The 19411-nt window shown below is 45.5% G+C and overlaps 1 protein-coding gene across 1 annotated transcript in view; it reads right to left on the bottom strand.

Annotated features, from left to right (window-relative positions):
• The window catches only part of Mtus2 (microtubule associated scaffold protein 2), a 358083-nt gene that overhangs the window by 276506 nt on the left and 62166 nt on the right, over positions 1–19411 (bottom strand). The window lies entirely within an intron of this gene.

Here is a 19411-nt window from a genome sequence, read left to right on the forward strand (position 1 = left end):
TCACCCAGACCCCGCTCCAGTTATTGAAGGGACTACATGAAGACCAAGATGCACATCTCGGGGCAGGGCTAGGTCCAGCCCTTGTATGCTCTCTGGTTGGTGGTTCAGTCAGTCTCTGGGCACCCCCAAGGGTCCAAGTTAGTTGACTCTGTTGGTCTTTTCACAGAGTCCCTATCCCCTCCAGGTTCCTCAATCTTCCCCTCAACTCTTCCACAAGACACCCTAAACTCTGTCTAATGTTTGTCTGAGGATGTCAGCGTCTGTGTCAGTCAGCTGCTGGATGAAGCGTCTCAGAGGACAGTGATGCTAGGTTCCTATCTGCAAGCATAACAGAGTAGTATTAATAGTGCCAGGGTTCCTGCCCATGGGGTGGGTCTTAAATTCGGCCAGTCATTGGATGACCGTTCCCTCAGTCTCTGCTCCACCTTTGTCCCTGCATTTCCTGAAGGCAGGACACATTTTGGGTCAAAGGTTTTGTGGGCTGGGTTAGTGTCCTCATCCCTTCGCTGGGAGTCCTCCCTGGCTACAGGAGGTGGCCACTTATGCTCCTTATCCCCCACTGCTAGGAGTCTCAGCTCACCCTAAAAGAGCCACCTCTATCCCAGGGCTCTGGCATGTCCTAGAGGTGCCACTCTAGGGAGGAGGAATAACAGAGTTTCTAACTCATAATCTTCATAACACGTCTCTAGGATGCTCTAAAGTTCTTCTGGCTTAGTAACAGCTTCCTCCTCATCTTCCTGCTAGTTGAAACTGCACCTAAATGACCACCAAGAACATGAATTTATATGTGCAGTTTACGGTATCTACAGATTTATTTTTATCTTAATGGCACTAGATCTAGCCCACGGGGACTTCATGAGAAGTGTCCAATGCCAACTGTGAACTGCTGAGAAGCCATGTAGTTAGATACGCCTTTAGGTGTGCCTCAGGGTACAGGTGTATCCCAGCCTAAGTGTATCCCAGTCTACAGATAAGCAAGAAAGTGGGCACTCCAAACCACCATGGAAACTAAGCAGGCAGAACAGGTTAGATACGGATGCTGAATAAGCCCTTTGAAACATTCTCTTGCTCTGTTGTCATTACAGAATTCAGAGCGTCTGTTGGTTTCAGCAGACAGGCTGAACCAAGCCTCAGTTTTTGTAAGAGGGCCAGGCCAATACTTGGCTGAAGCCTCCCCAAGCCTGGGGTATATGAGGTCCTCGCTTAGGTATATCCCAAAATATAGGAAATACATTCCCCTGTCCCATAGCATTTGGAATCGGTTGTTTGAGTCATTTTGTAGGACTTGTCCGTATCTTTGTCTCTGGAAGAGAGGACATGGATCCCATGAAAGAGTCTGAATTCAATGTCAAGTTCTGTGCCTCACGAGTTATGATTTCCCTCGTCAACAAGAATGAGGGAAGCTTCTACTGCGATATGAGAAGCTTTGTAGAAAACAACAACAACAACAACAACAACAACAACAACAAAACACCGTGTTTTAAAACACACACACACACACACACACACAAAACCCGAGGATCTAATGAATGCGATTATGATTTTCAGTAATTGTTACAGAGAAGAAAAGACATCTCCATGGAGAGAAAGAGCATTGGGCGCTCCACCTAAATCCTTAGTTCCCACAGGTCAAAGTGCTGAGTCCACACAGAGTCCACTCAGTGTCTCCACACCCAGTCATTTGTGAGATGGAGTCCCCCGTCCTTCAGCAGAAGACACCAGCTGAGGCAGATGCGAAGGCCCAGATCCAGTGATGGCAGAAGCCATCACTCCCTAAGATGATCCACTCCCTCTGTTCTGGTCACACACTCTTCCTGCCATCTCAGCCACGCCTCCGAAGCTCCCCATAATTCCTTGCTCCTCCCCTGAGCTCTTTAACTTCCCAGGCAGCTTGTTAGCGGTGTGCCCCGCCCCCAAGTCACACATCTTCCTGTATGGCCTGAACTTCAGCCGCGTGTTGTCCCCAGCAGTCCCTCCCTTTCAGAAAATGCCCCTGCCCTTTCAAATCTGCAATCCGATGGAGTCCTGAAGGTTTCTTTAAAGGTTCTATCAGTCACAGCCATCAACGCCTCTCCCCTCCCCTCCCCTCCTGGGGAAAGTAGACCTGTCCAAATGGCCTCAAGGCTTTGAAGGGAATATACAGGGGACAGCAAGGTAGGAAGAGGACCCCTGCCCGGTCAACCCGGAGTGATCCCTGAGGTGACAGGTGTTAAAGGCCACTGCCCTCCCTTCCTAGCTTACATTCCCTTTGAAAAAGAGAGCTTGGTGGGAAGCAGCCCAGATCAGAACGGGAGATTCCACGAAAGGCAAGAAAACACTCTGCAATGGCGGTGGAGAGGCACCCAGCAGGAGCACTGGCCAATGCACCACACCGAACTGATGCGGACTGGTCCACACCATGAAACAATTGAATGAATGAAAGGAGGGAAGGAAAAAAAGGGAGGGAGCGAGAGAGGGAGGGAACAAGGGAGGGAAGGAGGGAGGAAGAGAGGGAAGGAAGGAGGAAGAGAAGGAGGGAGGGAGGGAGGGAGGGAGGGAGGGAGGGAGGGAGGGAGGGAGGGAAAATAGCTGCCTTCAGGTTGAGGAATGCCGGGAGACTAAAGAGAAGCATGCAGAGGAAACCCAGTGAGTGAGGGAGAGGACTCCCCCGTGTCTAGAAAAGCAAGGCAGCTGGGTTGTGATGACTGGGAGCAGACAGCATGCCACAAGGGCCTGTGGTGGCTCTACTGAGACCTCAGGACTGACCTCAGACAGCACTCCGCGCTGAGATCGGGTTAAAGGCAAGCAGGCATTCTCTGGACCACGTGGTATTGCCCACCGGTGGAGACCACAGGATCTACAGCGGGGAGGAGAAGCATTTGACTTAAAAATAAAGATTTCATTTTAGCAGCAGCGATTTCATTTAGCACTCTTCTGTGTGGCCACCAATTTTCCCACACGAAACACCCAGGAAATTATCACATATGTGGGTCACACAGAGCTGCTTGGTGATAGTGGGGTCTTTTTATGGCAACATCATTAAGCTATTTATAGCAAGCAATTAAAAAAGCTCTAAGTGGGCCACCACATTCCCATCTGGCGGCTCTGGCTGCGATGGGCATAAACAGGCAATGAGATTCGAGGCTTTTCCCCAACACCGGGCTACGGGCATGCTAAGGCCACCTCCGGGTGCTTATAAACTCGCCGTTAGGTGGGCTTTGTGTCTTATTTTGTGAAGTCCCTTTAATTATGCACGAGGCGAGTTACACAGAGTGTGAGTCACATTATGGGAAAACATCAAGTGTGTTTGGTGCCAAGCTGGTGTCAAGGCAGGCAGGTGGGCTGACACAGTCACATGGATGTGACAAGCAGGTAGATGTGCCTTAGGGTAAGTACGACCCCGGGGAAGCCCGTCCCTGGAACTTCAGTTTTCTGACATATAAAGCCGGTACCTAGCACTGACTTCTGAGTTTCTTATATACAAAGAGCCAATCGACTTTGGGCCCAGACCCAGCTCAGCAAATGACAGCCGCTTTAAGTACCATTAACACAGGCCAGGCCAGCTCCCCCTAATGGTGAACTTGCAGAAACACACTCATCCAGGAGCAGACCTCTGGTCACTTACTCCAAACCTGGTTACTGGTGCGGCTATACAAGTATGCGCCACGAGATACTGCGCATGCTCACTGCACACAGTACTCATGATCTTAGGAGAGCATCTTCCCAGATGCCTCAGCTCCACTTCAAGGCCATTCCCGCCATTGCTCCTTCTTACTCAGAACATCTCTGTGCTGACCACACCTTGACGTGTGTCACCGTGAGCACATGAATGAGCAAAGGGATCCATCTTCCTTTCTAATTCAGCGCATCTGCATCGGGTTAGAAAATTCTGCCTGTGACCTGTCCATTCATAGGCCCAATAAGGATGCCAGGTATGGAGTTCATCTTGGAGAGTGGGTATAACCCGCCATTATTATTCTGCTAAATGGAGGTAAAGCTAGCCCAACTCCTAGTGACCTGTTGCTACACCTGTACATTAGCGCATCTCTCAACCGTTTTCAGAGAAGCTTCTATTGGCAGTGGATGGAGGCTAAAGCGAAGATCCAGAACAAGTCATGGTGGAGAGAATAAGAGATTGGAAGATGCTCGGCCCTACATGGGACACCCATATGGTACCTCCTCCCAAGGCTCAGGGATCATTGCAGATGAGGGGACCGAATGGGGGTAAAAGCCAGAGGTGGTGAAGGACCCCAAGGAAACAGGATGTTCTGGGCCCAATAGGGCAGCTTCCCATATGACCTCAGCGTCATGGTAACAGCACGCACAAGCCCTGCATGAGCCCACGCCAGACTAAACCTCAGCATGGAGAGAGGTGGTGGGCATAAAATCCCACCCCTAGCCATGGAACTATCAGCAACTGTTAGTTGCTAGGAGAAGGAGAGACAGCTTACTCTAAGAGTGTAGGCCCTGAGCTGGAGAGAGTGGTTAAGAGCACTGACTGCTCTTCCAGAGGTCCTGAGTTCAATTCCCAGCAACCACGCGGTGGCTCACAACCATCCGTTATCTGATGCCCTCTTCTGGTGTGTCTGAAGACAGCTACAGTGTACTCATCATATATGTATAAAATAAATAAATAAATAAATAAAGTGTTTTAAAAAATAAAGTATAGACCCTGGTAAGTGGATCCTGACCACATAGTGGAAGGCTACACATCCAGGAATGGTCACAACACAAATTGGACTGTGATGAGTTAAAAAAAAAAAAAAAAAAAAAAAAAAAAAAACAAAGTTAAGTGGGAATGGAGGGGGTACATCTGTAGGAAGTTGGGAGGGGCTGGATATGATTAACATCATACAAAATTCCCAAAGAACTAATATATACACATGTGCAGATATGTGTCAGTATGGTACTGGCAATGCTCAGGTGTTAGACCGTGAAAGGCAGCCTGTGTTCTGGTTGAGCTGGGTTTAAACCCCAGCGATCCAGTAGCGAATTCTACAAAGGTCAGAAGCTCCTCCCAGACACTTAAGCTCCTGACAGGAGACCAGCTCTCCATAATTCTGTGGTCATCAGTCACAGAGCGCAGCGCCCCAGGGCCCTCGTATTCTGGCTGGACCCCACCCCCACAGTCACCTGGCAACAGCCAGGTAGCCCAGCCCACTATAAGAGGGGATGCTTGCCCCTCCCCCTCTCTCTTACTCTCTTGGCCCTTGCCCTCTTGGGCTCTCATCTCACCCCGTTCCCTTATCCCCCCCCCCCTCTCCATGTGATCTCCATGACTGGCCTCTACATCTCTCCAACACTCTACTTTTCTACAATAAAGCTCTAAAACCATGGCCTGCCTCCTTTCATCTGGACTCGCTGTGCTGGAGCAATGGAAGAGGTCTTCCCCTGACAAGCCACACCTAATCGCCCGCAGGAAGGCCTCTCAGCATTTCTAGCTGCAGCCACCAGACCAAACCAAGGACTAGCCCACGGGAACTATGCCTCTTTTCCTGCCCCTCCCCGCCCCGCCCCTCCCTGCCCCTTTCCCCTTCAGCCTCTGCTGCCCTGGGGCCTTCACTCGTTCTCAGCTCTTCCACTGCACCCAGCAGCCTTCTGAGGCATCCAAGACTGAAAATCCCCGAGACTGTGTGCTTTCCTCCCCCCCACCCCTGTCCGGCGGCTTCACACGGCCTGATGTCCATCCTGCGGCAGCCCATGGGGTCACACGACAGTCTCTTGTGTTCACCCATCCAGTGCCAGGTCGAGCTCTGGTGGGACAAGGGTTCCCGGCCCTTTCTTTTCCCACATTCCGCATCCCTACACTCTGGATGCATAAGACTCAAGTCAATTTTTCCTTTTTCTTCACAGGACAGAAAGTCCTCACTCCCTGAATCTCCTGCAGTGAGTTCAAATTAAGAAATGGTACACGCTCAAAGACTCACTCTAACTTGTTAACATGCAATACATGGCGTCGGGAGCTGACTGATTTTACAAGCTGAGTCACCCCCTCAAACACACTGAGAACTTCCTGAATCAAGATTCTGCATACTTAGATGGAATTCGCTGTCAGGCAACATGTATCGTAATCCGTGTGGTCAATGGAAAGGGTCTGTAAATTCTAACTCCTCCTCTGTAAATTCTAAATTGTTCGAACCTAATTTTTTTTTAGCTCTTTATCAATAGAATTTAAATACTAGCCTATCACATATTATCAGTTCGTCTATATTGAGTCAAAGACTAGGGTCTCTTTTCTGTCTCATGCAGGACTGATTCATAAATTGAGGTCCGTGGACCCCCAAGTCCCTCACACAGAATGGTGTGTAGTTTGTACAGAACAAACATGAATCCTCTTGAGAGCTTAAAGCATCCCTGTCACCGAGAATGCCTACCACAGTGCAAACACTGCACAAATAGTTTCTGTATTGTGTCTCATAAAGCATGAATAAAACATCTGTACACCTTCACTATGCATTTGAATATTCTCAATCCATTTGAATCTACACATGCAGATTTTATGGATTCAAAGGGCCCATTGCATTTGTCTATCATTAGTTTTTATCACAATATCCTGTGGTGTGTGGTGAAGAGGGAGTCAGATCTCATTACAGATGGCTGTGAGGCACCATATGGTTGCTGGGAATTGAACTCAGGACCTTTGGAAGAGCGGGCAGTGCTCTTAACCACGGAGCCATCTCTCCAGCCCAAGTTTTTGTTTTTAAGAGATTCCTTATTTAATGTCATGTCTATGAGTATTTGCCTGCATGCATACCTGTGCAACCTGTGTGTACAGTACCTGTGGAGGCCAGAGAGGGCACTAGACTCCCTGGAACAGGAATCACAGATGGTTATGAGCTGCCACGTGGGTGCTAGGAATTGAACTTACATCTCCTCCAAGAACAGCTAGTGCTCTTGACCAGTGAGCCAGCTATAGCCTCTAATGCTGTTTTAAACATTAGTAGATAGTGGTAGCTTCTCCCATCATCTATTTGGAACCAAAATGAATGTGAGCCTCTTGCTCATTCTCCACAGATACATCAAATGACATAAAATAAAAGCTATATGTCAAATAAACCAGAGGCTTTAAAAGGAAAACCTCAAGACAGAAACTGATTCTACAGTGCTGAGGCAGGTGAGGTATTTATTCCAAAAACAGAAATAAACATCCAAAGTTGTATTGCCGCCTATGTAAAGATTTATTGGTCCTCTGTAAAAGCCAAACCTGTCAAAACCAGGTTTAAAAAAAAAAAAAAATAAGGAAACGTTTACATTATAAAACTTTACTTTTGTCTTTTTTTTTTTAACTGATTTTTAAAGTTAAGATTTCACAAAGAGCAATGTGTCACTGAACTCTGCTATGCTGGGCAATAGATATAGCTTTCTTAGAAACTAGAAAGTAAAACCACCCAATAGAAAAGAGAAAGGAAGGAAGGAAAGAAAGAAAGAAAGAAAGAAAGAAAGAAAGAAAGAAAGAAAGAAAGAAAGAAAGAAAGAAAGAAAGAAAGAAAGAAAGCCTGCATCAGGACCTGCTTACAAATTGCTAAGGGCAAGTGCTTTTTAAGAATTTTAGAAATGGGCTGGAGAGATGGCTCAGTGGTTAGAGCACTGGCTGCTCTTGCAGAGGATATAGGTTCAATTCTCAGCACCCACATGGCAGCATACAACTGTCTGTGACTCTACTTCTAGGGCATCCAATACCCTTACACACAGATAGATAGTTTCCTGTGCAAACCATCATTGCATAGGAAAGAAAAAACAAACATGTTAAAAATATTTAGGAACAATCTGGCAACATGTATAAATTATACTGCTGAAATTATACTCCAGTGAGATACCAAATACTGTTACAGCTTTCTTTACAATCAAAATATAAGCCCCGGGCCAGGCAGTGGTGCTGCACACCTTTAATGCCAGCACTTAGGAGGCAGAGGCAGGTGGATTTCTGAGTTCAAGGCCAGCCTGGTCTACAGAGTGAGTTCTAGGACAGCCAGGGCTACACAGAGAAACCCGGTCTTGAAAAACCAAAAAGAAAAATGAAAATAAAATATGAGTCCCCAAAACCTGCAGATTTGTTCACTGTACCAATCTTCCTCCTGGTAACACAGCAACAAAACTGAATGCTCACCAGCGGGGTAACGGCTGAATCTTTATTGGTGGGATATCACTCTACTACTAAAGGTTGAATTAGTAGACCAATACGGATTGAATTGGTGTGTTTCTGTGGACTTTGCTATAACAGAAACCTAAGATTCAGAAAAATAAATTTAGAGTACCATATGTGTGTGTGTGTGTGTGTGTGTGTGTGTGTGTGTGTGTGTATGTATATATATATATGGAAAAAGCAATCAGAAGCCCTGCCCAGATGGAAGCCTGTGAACCAATGATTGGCCCAGCAAGGCATCCCCCTCAGAGTGAGATAGCAGCGCTTACATCTTAGGAACAACCAACGGACACCTAATTGGACGTGAGGCTTGGTCAACAGGAGTGCATTCACGCACGCCTGGTGCTATAAACCCAGCCAACCGCCCGTGGCTGGAGAAGTCACAAAACCTAGAGGAAAACCTACTTAAGCTACTTCCTCTAAACCATTATCACTTCTAACTACATTCTATACATCTCTCCTTATACCCATGGGTAAGCAGGGTTCTCACCACTCATCAAAGACGCTCCTTTTTGCAGGAGTGGAGACTATTACCGAAATCTGCAGCCAATCAAACTGCAGACTGTAGAGTGCCCAGGGCCAATAGATACCTCCACAAGGCAACCCCTCACCTAAGGCTCAGCAAACATCACAGAAGAGGGAGCTAGAAAGCTTGTAAGAGCCAAAGGATCAGAACGCCTGCTGTGTATCTTCTAGACATGACAGAGAAGTTGGTCTCATGGGATCTCATCAATATGGCTGCCCAAACCACATCTATGCAATGATGTCATCAGTCAACATGCAAATAAAGATGGGGGTCATATCACCAAGTCTCCACCCACTAGATGAAGAACTACCAGCAAGCAATGGCTGTTGAGAGGGAGAATCAGTTTTCTCCAGGAAAGAGCCTCCTGATAGGTCATCCTATTGCAAGTGATCAACTCTAAAGACATGTATGTATGTGCAACAACAATAGGTTAAGTAAAGTGTGTGTGTGTGTGTGTGCACATTTGGGTAGAGAAGGAGCATGCACTTGTGTGCTTGTAGGCAGGTATGTGTATCTGTATAATAATAATAATTAGACAAGAGCTCATGTTTGGGAAAACATGGTAAGATAATACAAATATAAAATTCTCAAAACTCTTAATTAAAAAATAAAATATTATCAAATAACATTTTATTCTTAATACCTCATGGATGTATGCCTATATATAGGTTGTTTTGTTTTATTTTGTTTTGGAGCACAGAGGAAAGCACAGAAGAGCAAAAGCCTTGATCATAGCATTGGTTACCTGGATGAGGAGAGGGGGAAACCACCAAAAACAAAAAACAATAACAACAACAACAACAACAACAAAAACAGTCCAATATAAGATCCCACAGATCCACATAAAGACACTAGAAAAGAATAATGGGATTAGTGTTTTTTATGCAGATTTTCAGGGCTAAATGCAATCGTTGTTAAAGAGAAAAAGGCAAACTGCAGAATAATCTTACAAATGATTCCATTTACATAGAAGCCAAGAGGCAGTGTGTGCAAGTAAACCAAGTTACTTTGACAGAGAAAGAAGAACGGTTGAGGAAGATGCTTGCTCGCCCATCAACACCACCACAGAGTTTCAGGGGGGGTCATCGGATTCGAAACAACATCAGATCAACAGCCATGTCAACATACAATCTGGTACCACGGTCGTCTCGCTCAGTAAAGGGGGTGAGCACTTCTAATGTTTCTTAAAATCAGAAATAAAGACATTTTCTATCTTAGCAAACAGGCACAGGGGTTACACAGAAGAGGGCACGCATCCTGAGATTTCCTTTTCAAACGCCGTCCTATACTTCCTGCCTCTGGAGGATGGAGTCCCTGGTTTCGGTGACTGCATGCACCACTAGGCATGGTCTATAGCGAGCATCACTCCAGTCTGCTGTAGCCAGATGCTCTGGTGGTGACTAGAGATATCCCATTCAGGTTGAAGCCCTCATCTAGATCACATAAAGATCTGTTTTGGAGAGTGTGAAGGTTTTAATAAGACGATGCATGGGACAACCCAGGAATAGAAGAAAACTGTCACAATAGAATAAAGGTCACTATCTGTCATGTCACCATTCCTCCTGGAGGGAGGCCCAGGCTTGGGAAGGGACGTGGAAATTGGTAGGATTCACCAGCTTTCTCTCCACAGTTGTAGAAGCAGAAAACAGCTCCACGCAGAAGGGCCTGCAGGAGACTCACCCTCCTGCCCAGGGTTTCAGCTTCTCATGCCTGGAAGGGCTTTTTGGTGATGTGGCTGTTCAAGTCATCTGTGCTTCCTATAATTCCTAATCCACACTCCTGAATAAAACCCTAGCAAGGCTGTGGTGGTACACACCTTTAATCCCAGCACTTGGGAGGCAGAGACAGGTAAATTTCTGAGTTGGAGGTCAGCCTGGTCTACAGGGTTCCAGGACAGCTAGGACTATACAGAGAAACCCTGTCTCGAAAAAACAAAAAATAGAAAGGGGGGAGGGAGAGGGAGAAAGGGAGAAGGAAGAGGAGGGAGGGAGGGAAGGAGGAAGGGAGGGAAAGAGGGAGGAAGGAAGGAAGGAAGGAAGGAAGGAAGGAAGGAAGGAAGGAGGAAGGAAGGAAGGAAGGAAGGAAGGAAGGAAGGAAGGAAGGAAGGAAGGAAGGAAGGAAGGAAGGAACTCCAGTGAACTCACCAGTTCCCTGGGCTGGACTTCAGTAGAATCATCACTTTGACCACTAGCCACTTCCCTGTCTGTGGTGAGCAGATGTCTGTGCCTTGTCTTCTCAGGAAAGTGTCAGACATTGCCTACCTATGGAAACCTCACAGGGCAGACCCTACTCAACCACTTCTTAGAATCAGATGAGACGAGATGCCCCAGCCTCACGGTCTCTATCCAATGTGGTCCTAACCAGAGAAGATAATTAAGAACAATTAGAAGAAGTATTGAAGTGGGAAATATGGGGATTGGGGAAGGAAGTCCTTGATGCTTGTTGATGGCATAGCCTTGTATTCGGATAATCCTGAGGAGCGCACCAAACAACAGAACTAAGAAACAAAGACATCTGATGCAGAGACTAGCTCAGAAGCATCGCCTGTCGATGAAAAAAGCTTATGGTCAATGAGCTGAGGCAGGAAAGAGGAGGTGGGACATCCGGCGGGGACAGAGAATGCTGGGAAATAGAGGAGGAAGAGATTCGCCCAGAACTCTGAGAAGACAGAGGTAAGAAGACTAGGAGGGAAAATCAGCCACGTAGCCAAACTCAGGTTAGAATAAAAAGGAAAATAGATTAAGAGTTAGTCAGAGAGCAAACCAAGGCTTATGGCATAAGCATCTATTAGTAAATAATTAGTCTCAGAGTCGTTATGTCTGGGAATTAAATGGTCAGGAAGAAAAACTCGATTTTACCATCTGAGAGGCCAGATACAGAATGGTCACAGCAAATGAGGTGCGTGCCTGTGTACCAACAACAGACAGTCCATGAAGAAAACTGTTCCCCTTACAATAGCATCAAACAGAAACCAGGAGCGAATCCAGAAGGCAAAGGCACGCAAATGAAAGACACAAAGACGCTGCCTAACTAAGAAACTAAGAAACATACATAAAGAGATAGTCCCTGACCTGATCATGGATTAAGTCTGAATATTAGAATGTCAACACTATTGGAAGTCAGCCCACAGGTATACTGCAATTCCTATAGCCCTAATATGCACACAGACAGACAGACACACACACACACACACACACACACACACACACACATGAGGAGTCTCTCAAGGTCTTCCAAACAGCCAAACCACCTCTCAAAAGAACAAATTTTAAATTCTTACAAGTCCTCCTTCCAAAATTTGTTGCAAAGCAACAACCACCAAAACAGTATAGTAGAAAGCAGCTAGTGCCAAAGGTAAATGCTCACACATGCGTGCGGTCAAATGGTTTTCAACAACACGCACGGCAGAAAAACCAGTTCCCTCTAGTCAAAGCCAAGACCCCACTGAGCACAGGCTGGAGAAGGAAAGTCATCACGCTGTCAAACACACCAAAGGTTTGTTCCCGTTGCCCGAGTCCAAACATCTGAAACCCCAAGTGTCAAAACATTTCAGAGCATTTTAGAACTCATAATTTTAGGGTTAAGAATGTTCCACCAGTGACAAAAAATAGAAATATTCCAAATTTAAAAAAAAAATCTATGAGTCCTGAAACTCCTCTGCCCCAAGTAGTTTTGGTTAAGAATAACAAATCTGTACATCTCCCCGTTCCTTTCCACATCCTCCAAATACTCCTCCAGGTAAAAGAAAAATAAAGCTCAGTGACGTCATGTGTGACGTCATGGCCTCCTGGGACCACTTTACTTCCTAAGGAACTCAGTGGAGATGCAATAGGGAGGTCGGGGTGAGGAGCTCTAACGTCACTGCCAGCTAGAACAGACAGCTGCTGTTGACATGAAGCACATGGGCACCAGGGCATCCGGATCCCCTAGTCACCATGAAGCACCAATGGCTAACATCACCATTGTGAAAACCAAGCAGCCTCTGCCCTCACAGTGCTTAAAACTACGTCCCCAGTAAGATTATAAAGCCACTCGGGGATTTAAACAGATTGGGATCTGTCGTTTTCTGTAAATACAGAGAATTGGATCAAAGAAAAACCGTGGAAGTCAGCAAGATGAATGTCCTGCCTACCAGAAGAACCCCGCCCCCAGATCCTCTGGTGAACGGTTGTCCATTGCCTCTTGAGAACTCCCAATTGTAGGTACTTGTCACTGAATAACAAGAGTGACATGGGGGCCTGGAGAGATGGCTCAGCGGTTAAGATCACTGACTGCTCTTCCATAGGTCCTGAGTTCAAATCCCAGCAACCACATGGTGACTCATGACTATCTATAATGGGATCCGATGCCCTCTTCTGGTGTGTCTGAAAAGACAGCTACAGTGTACTTGTCATATACATAAAATAAATAAACAAAAAAGAGTGACATAGTTCCTTCTCAAACTTCCTCTTCCTGCAGAATGTCTATGTCCAGGCCTGATCCTTGACTTCTTAAAAATAGAGAGATGATTTTTGAATTATACAAGGATGCGGGACAATTTGAAGAGTCAGTTTTAGCTTTTTGAGTTCTTCAATAAAGATGTTGATGTGGTGGTTGTTGCACGCCTTTGATCCCAGCACTCAGGACACAGAGGCAGGTGGCTGTCTATGACTTTGAGGTTATCCTGGTCTGCATAGCAAGTTCTAGGCAAGCCGACCTACACCATGAGACACCGTCTCCAAATAAAATGGGAAGGACCTACAATAGACACCTGTAGATGAGCACAGCAATATTAATCTACATCAGCAGGAGCCTTAAAGGGACACAGAATGGCTATGTAACGCCCTTTCCACACATCTGCAGGAGGATTCTCAATGCATTAAGAGACGAGCAGCCTGTCATCAGGACGAGGAGCAGACTGTGAGGGTGTAAAGCCGTCTCTCAAAACACTGAGGCAAGCATGTAATCTTAAAAGATGCATCGTTGTAAGCACATAATTTTTAAAGGCTTGCCATTGTTAGCGAGCAGTGGGGTACTAAACCAACAGTTACCCCAGCGCCACTGACAAGCTGTGACAGAGCCTGAGGGGACACTGGCCAGGACCAATCTCAAGCTCTAATATTCAGACGAGAGACCGAGAAATCACGAGTTTTAATCTCCCAGTCAGAGAGATAGGTAATAAATTTTTGTGGCATAAATAAACAATGTTACATTGCTTCTCTGACATCGGGGAAGGATGAACAGCAGAGCAGAGCTAATAACGCAGAAGTAAATTTCATTACACACAAGAATGGGAGGCAGCGTGAAGACCCTGTCACCAGGGACTGGAAGTGCTCATGTGCAGCCTGGGAGACATGATCACTGCTCCTGTGTGGTTCCCCTGGCCCTCCCCTTCCCCTTCTCTACAACTGTGTGTGTGTTCATGTATATGTCTGTATGTATGTGTATGTGTTTGTTTGTATGTACATATATGTCTGTACATGTGTATATAAGTATATATATGTATCTATTATGTGTATATATATATATATATATATATATATATATGTGCACTTATGTACATTTATGTTTGGATGTGTTTTGTGCAATAGTATATGTATGTGTATGTGTACATTTGTGTGTATACATATGTATGTTCATATTGTGTATGTATATGTATCTGTGTGTCTAAGAGATGTGTATATCATGTGTTTATGTGTGTATAGATGCATTTATGTGTGTAAATTTATGTGCATATGTGTGCATTTGTATTGTACATGTGTGTGTATATAGTGTATGCATGTGAAAATATATATGTGTATATGTATGTGTGTATATATAAGTGTCTATGTGTATGTATCTAAGTATGTGCATATATGTATACATGTATACATATGTATATATGTATGTGTATCTATGCACATATATATTTATTTTGTATATTATGTATATATATTTCTATATTATGTATATTATGTATATTATGTATATGTATATTATGTATATTTTGTATATTATGTATATATATTTCATATTATGTATATATATTTCTATATATATTCCAAATTTATAGAAATGTTGAATTGTTCCCAAATCACTCATATTTTTAGATTATAATATAATCCTGGAGGAGCCCAAGTGAAAGCATTCCCTATTCACTGAGACCCTGGATCTGTGGTTGGTTTCTGTGGGTTAAGGGGTATTCTGCATCTGCTCCGGGCTTGGGCTGCTCAGGAGGTAGGATGTGGGGGAGTTTTGACTCCACTTACCCACACTGGTGTAGGGCGGGCATCGAGCTATGGGAAGCTGTGGGGCCCTGCTCTGGCGGTGGGGGAACATAATCTGAGGTCCCAGGCACTGCCGGAGTCAGCTGGGGGGGGGTCTCAGGGACTGCAGGGAGACTGGGGCCTTCTGGTTCTCAGGTTCTTGAGTACCCCAGGTGATCTGGGAGTCGAGGAAGAGCTGAGAATGGAGTGGGGGCCCACAGGTTGGATCTAGCCCAGGGCCAAAGGGAAAAGGGGGGAGCTCCAGCTGGGTCCCGCGGGGATGAGAGTCCTTGGCTTGTTCGCTTGGCTTGGTGGAGGCCATGACTGGGAGCGCTGAGAGGCCTCCTGCGGGAGACAAGACAGCTGGCTCTTTAGAAGAAGGCCTGCTCCACTGCTCCCCATGGCGAGTCCTGATGAGAAGAAGTCCATGGTTTTAAGGCATTTATTTTCATGGTGGAGAGCTGTGATGAGTGAAACCGTACCCCACTTTCTCACGGTGAGCCTGAGGTTAAATACCTTTTGCAGGGGGGAGTGTTTGGGAAAGGGAGTTTATTGGCTAAGCCCTTCAGACCTTTAGGTACCTCATTAAAATGGAGATCTGTCTTGAGGTTACAGTGACCTGTGGTCATATCCTCTACTTGTAGAGGGCCTTGGGGTATTGCCCTTACATGACTGATGATCTCATGTCAGGATTCTGGTGTCCAAGAGAGTGGCAAAATGCCTACCGTTCCTTGCAGAGTCTCCTGGGTTTCCAACCTAGCTCAACCAGAAATCAGGCTGCCTTTCACAGTCCTACAGGTTTCAAGCTGCATTTTTATTTGGATACTTGCAAATCTTCCAGGAGTTTGGTTTGGTTTCACCAGGCACACACTACAAGGAGATGGTACTTCTGAGCACCATCTGGGGGTTATTATTATTGAGGTGAAATTCACACAAACCTGACCATTTGAGAGCATTTAGTCCCTTTAGTGTATTCACAGTATGAGCCGCCATGTCTACTTAGCTGCAAACATTTCTCTCATGAAATGAGACCTCATATCCGTTAAGCAGTGTCTCCGGTTCATTCTCCGTGCCCTGAGCACCAATCATTGGCTTTTCAACTTTCCTTCTCTGGCACTTACACAAATGGAACCATTCAATGTGTGGCTTTCTTTCACCAGCATGTCTGTCTTGGAGTTGAGGTACACCACAGTATTTTTCAGCACTCCGCTCTCTTTTATAGTAATGATACCCCGGGGAGCACATAAGCCGCAGCCTTCTCTCCTGTCTACCTCCTGAAGGTTTGGGTCACTTCCTGTCAGTTGCTATCACGTACTCCATGGTCCACATATACCACGTTTACCACGTTTTACCTTCCCATCTTCTTTTTGGTGGAGTGGGGGTTGGACACAGGTTTATCCCTGGCTGTATATACCTGGCTGTCCTGGAACTCACTCTGTAGACCAGGCTGGCCTCGAACTCAAAGATCCACCTGCCTCTGCCTCCCAAGTGCTGGGATTAAAGGCGTGTGCCACCACCATCCGGATTCCCATCTACTCTTGATGAATCATCATGCCATGTCACTTCCCCCTCAGCTACTGTTAATATCACTACTACCATAAATATTTATGATGTTTTTGGTTTGTCTTGTGTCTTTTTGTCTTGCTTTGAAAAAAATCAGCAGAATATAACTCAGATTTAAGTTTTACTGTTAAGTTTCAATATTTAAAAATGCATCACAAGCTACTAACAAATAAAACAGGAAAATGGTTTAATGTATAACAAATATTCAATTTTATATGATTTGGAACCTGGTTTGTTGATGTGTTATCCTGACTTTGAGTCAGTCTAGATATAGAAACAATTAGCAATTTAAAAAGAAAGAGTTTTCTTTAAGGGGCTGGACACTGGTGGTTTGTCCATGCTCCCTCCAATGAATATATGGGCAATACAAATTGGACTTGGTGTATCATCTTCTTCTTCTTCTTCTTCTTCTTCTTCTTCTTCTTCTTCTTCTTCTTCTCCTTCTCCTTCTCCTTCTCCTTCTCCTTCTCCTCCTCCTCCTCCTCCTCCTCCTCCTCCTCCTCCTCCTCCTCCTCCTCCTCCTCCCTTCTCCTTCTCCTCCTTTCTCTTCCTTCTCTTCCTCCTTCTCTCCTCTTCTTCCTCTTCCTCTTCTTCCTCTTTCTCCTCCTCCTTGTCTTCTTCCTCTTCTTTCTCTTTTTCTTCTTCTTCTGTTTCTTCTTCTTCTTCTGTTTCTTCTTCTTCTGTTTCTTCTTCTTCTGTTTCTTCTTCTTCTGTTTCTTCTTCTTCTCCTCCTCCTCCTCCTCCTCCTTCCCCTCCTTCCCCTTCCCCTTCTCCTCCTTCTCCTCCTCCGCCTTCTCTTCCTCTTCCTTCTCTTCCTCCTCCTTCTCTTCCTCCTCCTTCTCTTCCTCCTCCTCCTTCTTCTTCTTTGGGGGGATGGTCAGGGAAGGAACAATACTGAGGTAAAGTGGGAAGATTGGGAAATAGGTATGATTGGGGAGCATCATATGAAATTTCCAAGTATCATGATGGAAAAAGAAAGAAAGAGAAACTTAACCCTATTCCACACAAAGTAAAGCAGAATGGGCTAGAGAGATGGCTCAGCGATTAAGAGCACTGACTGCTCTTCTGAAGGTCCTGAGTTCAAATCCCAGCAACCACATGGTGGCTCACAACCTTCTGTAATGAGATCTGATGCCCTCTTCTAGTGTGTCCAAAGATAGTTACAGTGTACTTACATATAATAATAAATAAATCTTTTTTAAAAACAAACAAAGTAAAGTAGAAAACGTCCTTTTTAAAAAGGAGTCTTATTTGTCCTTTTCTTTCTCTAGTTTAAAATGCTAAGCTTCCAACCGTCTTGCTCCTATGGTAATAGATAGATAGATGGATAGATAGATAGATGGATAGATAGATAGATAGATAGATAGATAGACAGACAGACAGATGGGTTGCAGTGACCACAAGAAGGCTGACTATTAAAATATTAAAAATTCACATCTGACAGATAAGAAAAAAATGTTTTAATATTAAGAAAAGCAGAAGCAACCTGGACTCCCAGACCTACGGGGAGGATCCGGCTTAAGGACGGCAAAGTGCACACAGGATACTACAAAGCTCAAGAGGAAGGTGAAGTGGAGATAGAACGATATGGCTGCCTAACAGAAAAGATGAAGGCCGTGGCAGGTCTGCCCTGGGTTTCTTAGCTCATTTCTAGGAACAGGTGGACCTCGAAACAAAAACCAAGTGAAGAAATACAGTTCCCAGTTCATCTTCTCGCTACGTACCCTAACATCTGAAATAAGTTCAGAGGGCCCATGTGAAAAGCACAGTTTAAGATTATGTTCACTTGGGGATTCGCATTTTGTAGCAGAGCAGATGATCTCCCATGATTCTGGTGTCTGCCTGCTCTGCTTTGCCTTCTGCTGTTGTGATCGATCAGCTTGGGGAGGAGCGGGTCTGCTTCATCTTACAGGCTACGGGTCCACCATGGAGGGAAGTCAAGGAAGGAATTTATGACAGACGTGTAAAGCAGAAACTGCGGAGCAACTCTGTTCGTCTGCTTGCTCCTGGCATACTCAGCGACCTTTCTTATACAGCCCGGGACCATGTGCCTAGGGATAGTACCGCCCACAGTGGGCTGGGTCTTCTTACATCAATCATCATCGAGAGGATGCCCCATAGGCTGGTCCACAGGTCAATCTGATGGGAAGTGATCCCTCAGTGGTTTCTCTCTTCCCAGCTGTGTCAAGTTGGCAACCACAGCTTACTCTGACAGTATACAAAATCGAAAGTCCCAATGATCTTAAAGCAAGGTGCTTGGTCCAGCAGGGAAACCATGCAGCCTGTGTGGGCCTCTATTTCCCCGTCAGCACATTTCTTTCTACTTCTGGGACTAAAGACTCTGCACAGGATATTTGGAAAATCTCATAGTTGTAGATCACATGTTAGTAAGAAAGAGATTTGAGGCAAAGTTATTTTTAATATCAAATTAATTCTATTCTGTATCCTACACTCCTGTCTTTAAAAATATCTAACCTAGTTTGCAAATATACAGAGCTGATTTTTAAGGAGGCAGGCAAGAACAACATCACAATAATCAGAAACATAGTAAATTCTTGAGAAAGCAAAGACATTTTTCACATTTGCTCTAATTTCCACACGTGCATGAAGGGTTGGGGCACAGAAGCATCTCTCCAGTGCTTGTAGGACTGTGGGGTCAATGGGAGGTGTGGCCAGAGGTTAGGTATCTCCTCTTAGTTATTCTTTTAAAGGGGGGGGGGGTGATTAAGAACCACCAGACTCAGGACCCTCCCCTTCCTCTTTTTCTTGTTACCCAAGTCATGGTCTCTAGCCCTCAAGAGCAGCTGACCCATGTCCTGAACCCCAGGCCACAGAAGCCATCCTCTGCCCACCAGTCAGAAACTGAGTCCCAGTGGCTCTCCAGCTCTCCAGCAGGCTCAGCTCAGGCTGTGACTCGGAACACTCGAAGTCCACATGCAGTACTCGGAACAGCTGGTCTCAGCTGGGACCATGGGG

This window comes from Apodemus sylvaticus, chromosome 22 (assembly GCF_947179515.1).
Source record: "Apodemus sylvaticus chromosome 22, mApoSyl1.1, whole genome shotgun sequence".
Lineage (NCBI taxonomy): Eukaryota > Metazoa > Chordata > Mammalia > Rodentia > Muridae > Apodemus > Apodemus sylvaticus.